The 8,888-nt window shown below is 43.4% G+C and overlaps 1 non-coding gene across 1 annotated transcript; it reads left to right on the top strand.

Moving 5' to 3' along the window:
* Positions 1-8,487: 8,487 nt before the first annotated feature.
* Positions 8,488-8,626, top strand: LOC119934645. The gene has a single exon (XR_005452991.1). It is a non-coding gene; the product is annotated as a small nucleolar RNA SNORA7 (small nucleolar RNA).
* The last annotated feature ends 262 nt before the right edge of the window (positions 8,627-8,888 follow it).

The following is an 8,888-nucleotide window of genomic DNA, read 5'->3' as shown; positions in this document are numbered from 1 at the left end:
TCCCTTCTACTTAGACTGTGAGCCCCATGTGGGACATCGCTTGTGTCCAACCTGATTAACTTGTATCTACCCCAGTGCTTAGAACAGCACTTGACACACAGTGAGCACTTAACAAAAACAATAATAATAATAATGAAATAGAATTTATTGAGCTGTTACTCTCTGCAGAGCGCTGTACCAAGTATTTAGGAGAGTACACTTTAGGAAAGAAGCACAGCCTAGTGGATAGAGCTAGGGCCTGGGAGCCAGAAGGACCTGGGTTCCAATCCTGGCTCCACCACTTGTCTGCTATTTGACCTTGGGCAAGTCGCTTAACTTCTCTGTGCCTCATTTACCTCATCTGTAAAATGGGGATTAAGAGTGTGAGCCCCATGTGGGACAGGGACTGTAGCCAAACTGATTAACTTGTATCTACCACAGCACTTAGAACAGTGCTTGACACATAGTAAGCACTGAAGAAACACAATCTCTGCACTTGAGGAGTTTACAACCTGGGCTCTTTCTTTCATTTAATCATTCATTCAATCATATTTATTGAGTGCTTAGTGTGTGCAGAGCACTGTACAAAGCGCTTGGAAATTACAATTAGGCAACAGAGACAATCCCTACCCAACAATGGGCTCACAGTCTAGAAGGGAGGAGACAGACAACAAAACCAAACAAAACAAGTAGACAGGCATCGATAGCATCAATATAAATAAATATAATTATAGATATATGCACCTCATTAATAAAATAAATAGAATAATAAATATGCACATATATATATATATATATATATATATATATATATATATATATATATATATATATATATACACAAATGCTGCGGGGCATGGAGGGGATTAGAGTAGAGGGAGGGAGTCGGACGATGGGGAGGGGAGGAGGAACAGAGGAAAAGGGGGCTCAGTCTGGAAGGGCTTCCTGGAAGAGGTGAGCCTTCAGTAAGGTTTTGAAGGGGGGAAGTGTGTTAGTTTGGCAGATTTGAAGAGGGAGGTCATTCCACATCCAGAGGTAGGATGTGGGCCAAGAGTTGACAGTGGGACAGGAGAGAACGCGACACAATGAGGAGGTTAGCGGCAGAGGAGCGGAGTGTGTGGACTGGGCTGTAGAAGAAGAGAAGGGAGATGAGGTAGAAGAGTGCAAGGTGATGGAGAGCTTTGAAGCCAATATTCTGGCCCATCTCCTCTTCTTGTCCTTCCTCCTATACTGTCACAAACCTACCACCACCTTAAATTTGTAATAATAATAATAATAGTAATTATGGTATTTGTTAAGCACTTACTATGTGCCAGACACTGTATTAAGTCCTGGGCTGGAAACAAGAAAATAGGGTTGGACACAGTACCTGCCCCACATAGGGCTCACAGTCTTAATCCCCCTTTCACAGATGAGGTAACTGAGGCCCAGAGAAGTGACTTGCCCAGGGTCACACAGAGGACAAGTGGCAGAGCAGGGTTTAGAACCCATGACCTTCTGACTTCCAGGGCCGTGCTCTATCCATTATGCCCATGGACACTCTGCCTCCAAAGTTTTAAATGTGCAGGGAATGTCTAAATTTGAACTGTGTTTGGTCTGTCGCTTCCCCACTGCCCTTCTCAGCTTGCCTCATCACCCCATTACAGTCTTTTGCCAAACTACCAGAAACAGAAACAGCAAGGCCAAGTAGCTAGAGACTGGACCTGGGAGCCAGAAGGATCTGGGTTTTAATCCCGGCTCGGCCACTTGTCTGCTTTGTGACCTTGGGCAAGTCACTGAACTTCTCTGTGACTCCTCTATTTTATCTGTAAAATGAGATTTAGACTGTGAGCCCCATGTGGGCCACGGAATATGTCCAATCTGATTAGCTTGTTTCTATCCAGGCACTTGCTACAGCACTTCAGCACCTAGTATAGTGCCTGGGACATAGTGAGCGCTTACCAAATACCATTCAAACAAACAAAAAACTCCAGCCCAAAACAGAAAGAAAAGGTCCTCCCATCTTCCTCCTTTTATTGTTTTGTGTTTCCTCTACCTCTCGAGCCTGTACTGTCTGGCCCGTTTTGTATTTTGGTGGTGTTTAGGATCTCATTTATTACACTTTTCCACTTAGCACACCTGCTCTCCAACCACATCCCTCCAACCTGCCAAAAGCACTCTACTACCAATGTCCATAATGCATATTGACTGTCACTGGTCTCCAATTTGTTGCCCTTCAAGCCCCACCTTTCCAACCCAGCTGTCCAAATCCTTATTAACTTCCCTTCCATTGGCTGTAAAACCTCTGACGTAAAACATCTCTGTTCCTCCATCCGTCTTGCTGACCATCTGCATCTAGATTACATGTTTCCAACCCTTTGTATTTTAACTGCATCCTGTCTGTGAATTGTCTATTAACCTGCTCCATCTGGACCAGCTCCCACCCCCACTGTAAAATCTACCTCCCTTCATTCATCTCATGGACCTTATGCCTCCTCATTCTGTACCTTCTGTTGTCCCTTTGTGTTTCACTGCATTCAGTCCAGTGAGTTTTCATTCATCTTCTCCATCTGGCCCAGCTCCTCTCCAATGCAGCAAAGCTATTTAAAAACCACTTCCCCACATGAATCTCCAAATCTCCCCTTCCTGCTTTTATACCACCCAGAAATCTGTTCTCAACTTCTTCCACCTAAGGCATCTCCTTTCTGAGCACTACCGTCTATTATAAACCTTTCTACTTCTCACTTCTTTTCAAGTGTCTCTTCAACCTTCTGCCTCTTACTTTGGCCATGGGTAATCTTTGATGATTTACCTGGGGTCATTTCTCTATTAAATATAATAAGTCCTCAGTAAGCCCCCATTTCCTCTTTGCCCTGTCCCTTCTGTGATGCCCTTGAACTTGGATTTCCATCCTTTATTCACCCCTCCCTTATCCCCACAGCACTCATGTACATATCCATATCTGACATTAATATTAATATCTTTTTCCCCCTTTAAATTGTACGCTGCTGTGGCCAGGGAACATGTCTATCAACTTTGTTATACTCTCCCAAGTGCTTAATACAGTACTCAGTATACAGTAAGAAGTGAGAAGCAGCATGGCATAGTGGATAGAGCATGGTCCTGGGAATCAGAAGGTCATGGGTTCTAATCCTGTCTCTGCCACTTGTTTGCTGTGTGATCTCAGGCAAGTCACTTCACTTCTCTGTGCCTCAGTTACTCATCTGTAAAATGGTGACTGAGACTGCAAGCTCTACATGGGACAGGGACTGTGTCCAACCCTAATTGCTTGCTTCCACCCCAGTGCTTAGTACAGTGCCTGGCACATAGTAGGTGCTTACCAAATACCTCATTATTATTACTAAGCACTCAATAAATAGGAAAGATTGACTGATTGATTAAATTTGCCATCTATTTAATCAATGTTTTGTTGATACCCCTCCACCCACAGAAAATTGTTTTCATTCTAACATCTGCCATTCCCGAGTTTCCATATTCAATGCCACCTGTAATCTCCTTGTGGCCTCCGCCTTTCCTTCCCCTTCTCTCCCTGCATCCCATGCCCTTTCCTTTGATTTCACTCCTGTTGGTTTGTTTCTTTGTTTGTTTTATGATATTTATTAAGTGCTTGCCACATGCCAGGCACTGTACTAAGCACTGGATGGATATAAGTATATCAGGGTGGACACAGTCCCTGTCTCACATTGGGCTCACAGCCTCAATCCCCATCTTACAGATGAGGTAACTGAGGCAAAGAGAAATGAAGTGACCCGCCCAAAGTCACACATCAGACTTGTGGCAGAGCTGGAATTAGTACCCACAACCTTCTAACTCCCCAGCCCTTGCTCTATCCACTACGCCATGCTGCTTCTTCATTGGGTAGTGTGCAGTAAACTACCTATGTTCTTCTATTCATTCATTCAATTGTATTTATTGAGCACTTACTGTGTACAGAGCACTGTACTAAATGCTTGGGAAGTACAAGTCGGCAACATATAGAGACAGTCCCTACCTAACAATGGGCTCACAGGCTAGAAGGGGGAGACAGACACCAAAACAAAACATGTAGGTAGGTGTCAAAACCATCACAATAAATAGAATTATAGCTAAGTGCACATCATTGACAAAATAAATAGAATAGCAAATATGTACAAGTAAAATAAATAGAGGAATAAATCTGTACAAATATATACAAGCGCTGTGGGGAGGGGAAGGAGGTAGGGCAGGGGGATGGGGAGGACGAGAGTGTTGTAGAGCGGGAGGGTAGATAAGGAGCTCTGTCTTGGACATATGCAGTTTTAGATAGCAGGCAGACATCCAGATGGAGATGTCCTGAAGGCAGGAGGAGATACAAGCCTGCCAAAGTGGTGGATATATGTATCTCATTCTATGTATCTCATTCACTCTCAGTAGGGGACAATTAGTACTGGTGTTTATGGCTGTTCAACCTCATAACTTTGAGCCTAGCCCTACATCATTGTTTTGTTTTCTAGGAGAGAAGGTCTACTGGTTCCTTTAATGAGAAGCAGCTTGGCTTAGGGAAAACAGCACGGGCTTTGGGAGTCAGAGGTTGTGGGTTCTAATCCCGACTCTGCCTTTCATCAGCTGTGTGACTTTGGGAAAGTCACTTAAGTTCTCTGTGCCTCAGTTACCTCATCTGTAAAATGTGGATTAAAACTATGAGCCCCACGTGGGACAATCTGATAGCCTTATATCTATCCCAGCGCTTAGGACAGTGCTTGGCACATAGTCAGCACTTAACAAATATTATAATTATTATTATTCAATTCTTCTGATGCCTCTCACCCTCTTCTCCCCAAAGCCCAAGTGGTGGTCAGGGGAGGGGTGTTGGGTCCTTCTTCTGCAGCCAGTTGAGAATTAGCCATCTACCTTTTGATCCCGGGGTGAGCAAGCATTTCTAGGAGAGGAAGTGGCAGCACTGAATAGAGCCCACTGATGAGGCCCTAATGGTTCTGGCTCCACAGTGAAAGCCACCTGCACTCTCTAGCCCAGAAGCTCCGGAAGCTTCTGTCTTGCTCCAGAAGCCAGAGGCACACCTCCACAACAGTTGGTTAGGGGGTGATGGCCATCTGTGGCTGTGGAATGGTTTATTTCCACATAACGTGCAGTGCACTCATCCAGCTTGTAAACACTTGTTGAGTTAAACACTCACATCCACTATCCCAACCAGTTGGAATTTCCTTGGGAAACTAGGAGTAAAATAATACTAACAACAACAATAACAATAATGGCATTTGTGAAGCACTTACTATCTGCCAAGCATTATACTAAGCACTGGGGTAGATACAAAATAATCAGGCCCCACAGTCTAAGTAGGAGGGAGAACAGGTATTGAAACCCCATTTTGCAGATGAGAGAGCTGAGCCTCAGTTAACTTCTCTGTGCCTCAGTTTCCTCATCTGTAAAATGGAGATTAAAGCCTACTCCCTCCCTGTGAGCCCCAGGTGGAACAGAGACTGTGTCCAACCTGATTATCTTGTATCTACCCCAGTGATTCATACAGTGCTTGGTTCCTGGTAAATGCTTAACAAGTACCATAATGATAATAATCATTATGATTACTGTCCATATGGTGTTTGTAGCAGCCCATAGTAGTGGGGAATACGGTAGTTCTAAATAAAGATGAAAGAAAATGGAGGCTCTGTCCTTTCGCTCCCTTTATTCATCCCCCCTCCCAGCCCCACATGTACTGGGCGACTGCGGCATGGGAGAGAGTTGAAGGCAGAGACTCAAGTTTACTGTGCGGAAGAAGGCAATGGTAAAAACCACTTCCATATTTTTACCAAGAAAACTCTTTGGATATACCACTAGAACAATTGCAGGTGGAAGTAGAACATTCTGGGAGAGATATGTCCATGGAGTCACTATGGGTTGAGATAACTCGATAGCATAAGACAAAACAAGAATATGGAATAAATTTCTGAAGGAGAATAATAAAAGTTAAGCAGGGAACCTTCCAGGAGGAAGCTGAGTCCTTATGGGCTTGGGTACAGTCGCCTACAGGTGTCATCTCTAGCCTACCAATCACAGATTACATATTATACTCCCAGGCCTCTTGTGACCCATGTTGGTCAGTTAGACCCAAGATGGGAAGCAGTGTGGCCTAATGGAAAGACCCCAGGCCAGGAATTCAGAAGACCTGAGTTCTAATCACAGCTCTGCCACTTGCCTGCTGTGTGATTTTATGCAAGTCACTTTAAACTCTCTGCACCTCACTTTTTAATTTGTAAAATGGAGATTTTATTTTTATTTTCCCTCCTAATCTGACTGCGAGTCTCCTGTGGAACAGGAAGGGTAGCTGATCTGATTATTTTGTATAATTATGGTACTTGTTAAGCACTTACAATGTGTTATGCTCTGTCCTAAGCCATGAGTAGATACAAGTTAAGCAGGTGGGACATCAACACAAGTGCTTAGTACAGTGCTTGACACATACTAGGTACTTAGCATGGTTCTAATCCCAGCTCCACCACTTGTCAGCCATGTGACTTTGGGCATGTCACTTAACTTCTCCGTGCCTCAGTTCCCTCAACTGTAAAATGGGGATTAAGATTGTGAGCCCCACGTGGGACAACCTGATCACCTTGTATCCCCACCAGCACTTAGAACAGTGCTTTGCACATAGTAAGCACTTAACAAATGCCATTATGATTATTATTATTATTATTATTAGCAAAGGCCTCAATAACTATAATAGGTTTAGAAGTACTGTTCATTTTCCTCCATAATGATGGAAGGTAACTAAAAATATAAGACTCACTGATTCTTTGGAGTATTCTTTTACCTTGTGTGTTCAGTTACTTAGAGAAATGTGCAGTGATACAGATGTCCTCAGTAGGGTTCAAGGGTTGAGCTTTGTAATGTATATTGAGCCCTTCCTATGTGCAGAGCACTGTACTAAGTGCTTGCTAGAGTACAATACAATAGAATTGGTAGGCTCCAAAGGTGTTTCCAGGATGGCTTGGGTGAAGCCTGCCTCTAACCATGCAATGAGAATGAATCACATCTGCCTCTATGAATTCCTAAGACATTATTCTGTGTGTGCTTCATTATGCTTGTCTAAAAAGCAAAAGCTTAGATCAAACTCTCCAACTCTATCCCTTTCTGTAGAGCACAGAATTTCCATTTACAAAACATTTCTAATTAAGTCAGTTCACTGCATGCTTATTCAATCGTATTTATTGAGCGCTTACTGTGTGCAGAGCACTGTACTAAGCACTTGGGAAGTACAAGTTGGCAACATATAGAGATGGTCCCTACCCAACAGTGGGCTCACAGTCTAGAAGCTTATATAACCACATCCCTTTTTAAAAGATATATGCCTATTAGTAATGAGCTAGCTCAAGGGGCCATTCACCAGCGTGGCCTAATGGAAAGAGCAAAGGCCTGAGAGGCAGAGGGCCTGGGCTCTAATCTCAGCTTCAACATTTATTTGCTCTGTGACATTGGCCAAGTCACTTAACTTCTCTGTGCCTCAGTTCCCTCATCTGCCAAATAGGGATTCAACCTGTTCTCCCTCCTACTTAGACTCTGAGACCCATGTGGGGTCCGATTCTCTTGCATCGACTGCAGTGCTTAGCACAGTTCTTGGCACATAGTAAGTGCTTAACAAATATTATTATTATTATTATTATTATTACTATTGCTGTTGTTGTTATATCTTTTTTTTTTTTTTTGCAGGTTGAGGGGTGTGAGCCAAGGGATGGGGAGGACTGGGTAGCTGTGAGTCCAGCTCACAGTGGTTGTCATGGTGATCTACTTTCTCTTTTGTTGGCTGCCCTGTGGAATACTGGCCTTAATTTCTACCTGTGGAAAACCAGATCTCATTACCCCATCCTCCAGCATATTCCCTTCGGTCTTGGAAAAAAAAAACAGTATGGTCCTTAACCCAGTCATCTACAGATTTCTGATTGTAGGGAAGAACATTTCTGTTCTTAATTAGCATGAGACAAGATGGCATTTCCAATTTCTAATTCCCCAGGTTAGATCATCCCTGGATCATCCCTCAGATTCCAGGCCCTGGGAATGATCAGGGTACCAGGATTGAAAGAATAAAAAGAAAACAACAACAAAAAATGAAACTCATAGGTAAATCTAGACATTAACAAGGATACCACCAAACAATGAAATTCAGACTATTGGAGAAAGTTCTGAGGAGAAATAATAAAGATTAAATGAGGAATCTGGCATGTTTATTAGAATAAAAGTCAATAATTCAAACATACCTAACCTTATGAAATGAGAGTGTTAACTACTCATGGCGAAGTCGCTTTAAAAAGGGCTCTTCACTAACACCTTCACCACCAAACAGCCTGCTTCATTTTATTCCGTTAAATTTAGAAGAAAGCACAATGAAAACATAGAAATAGGTTTATTCTACGTTTGTGGGAGTTTCAAGTGTTAGATGTGAAAATAATGTACCTCAGGGGACTACTTCAGATACATGCTAGTCTAAAGTTGTGAAAGAAGTGGATATAAGAAATGTTTTTGGTGAGTCCTAAGGAGGAAGGCCTCTCAATGTTGCACCTTGGAGAATTTCCAGTACTCCACAAGTCTCGGCTATGGGAGGGAGTGTCAAGCAGAGGCCTACCCATTCCATTCCTAGCTTGGGCAGTGGCTAGTGAGTGGAAGACAATCTGCTACAAGTCAAAACTCCCCCGTGCTGGGCAGCAGCTGCATGGGAGAGAGTCGAGGGGGGAGACCCATGTTTACTGCGCAGAAGGCGGCAATGGTAAACCACTTTGGTATTTTTAACCAAGAAAACTCTATGGGTACACTACCAGAATGATTGCAAATGGAGAGCGGGGAGTTCTGGGAGAGATGTGGGCATGGTGTCGCTATGGGTCAGAAACGACTCGACGACATAAGACAAGGAGGAAGGGAAAGGGGATAAAGAAGGGAGGAGGAAG

This window comes from Tachyglossus aculeatus, chromosome 1 (genome assembly GCF_015852505.1).
Source record: "Tachyglossus aculeatus isolate mTacAcu1 chromosome 1, mTacAcu1.pri, whole genome shotgun sequence".
Taxonomy (NCBI): Eukaryota; Metazoa; Chordata; class Mammalia; order Monotremata; family Tachyglossidae; genus Tachyglossus; species Tachyglossus aculeatus.
The sequence above is the reverse complement of the archived record's forward strand: the minus strand, read 5'-3'. Positions and strand labels throughout refer to the sequence as shown.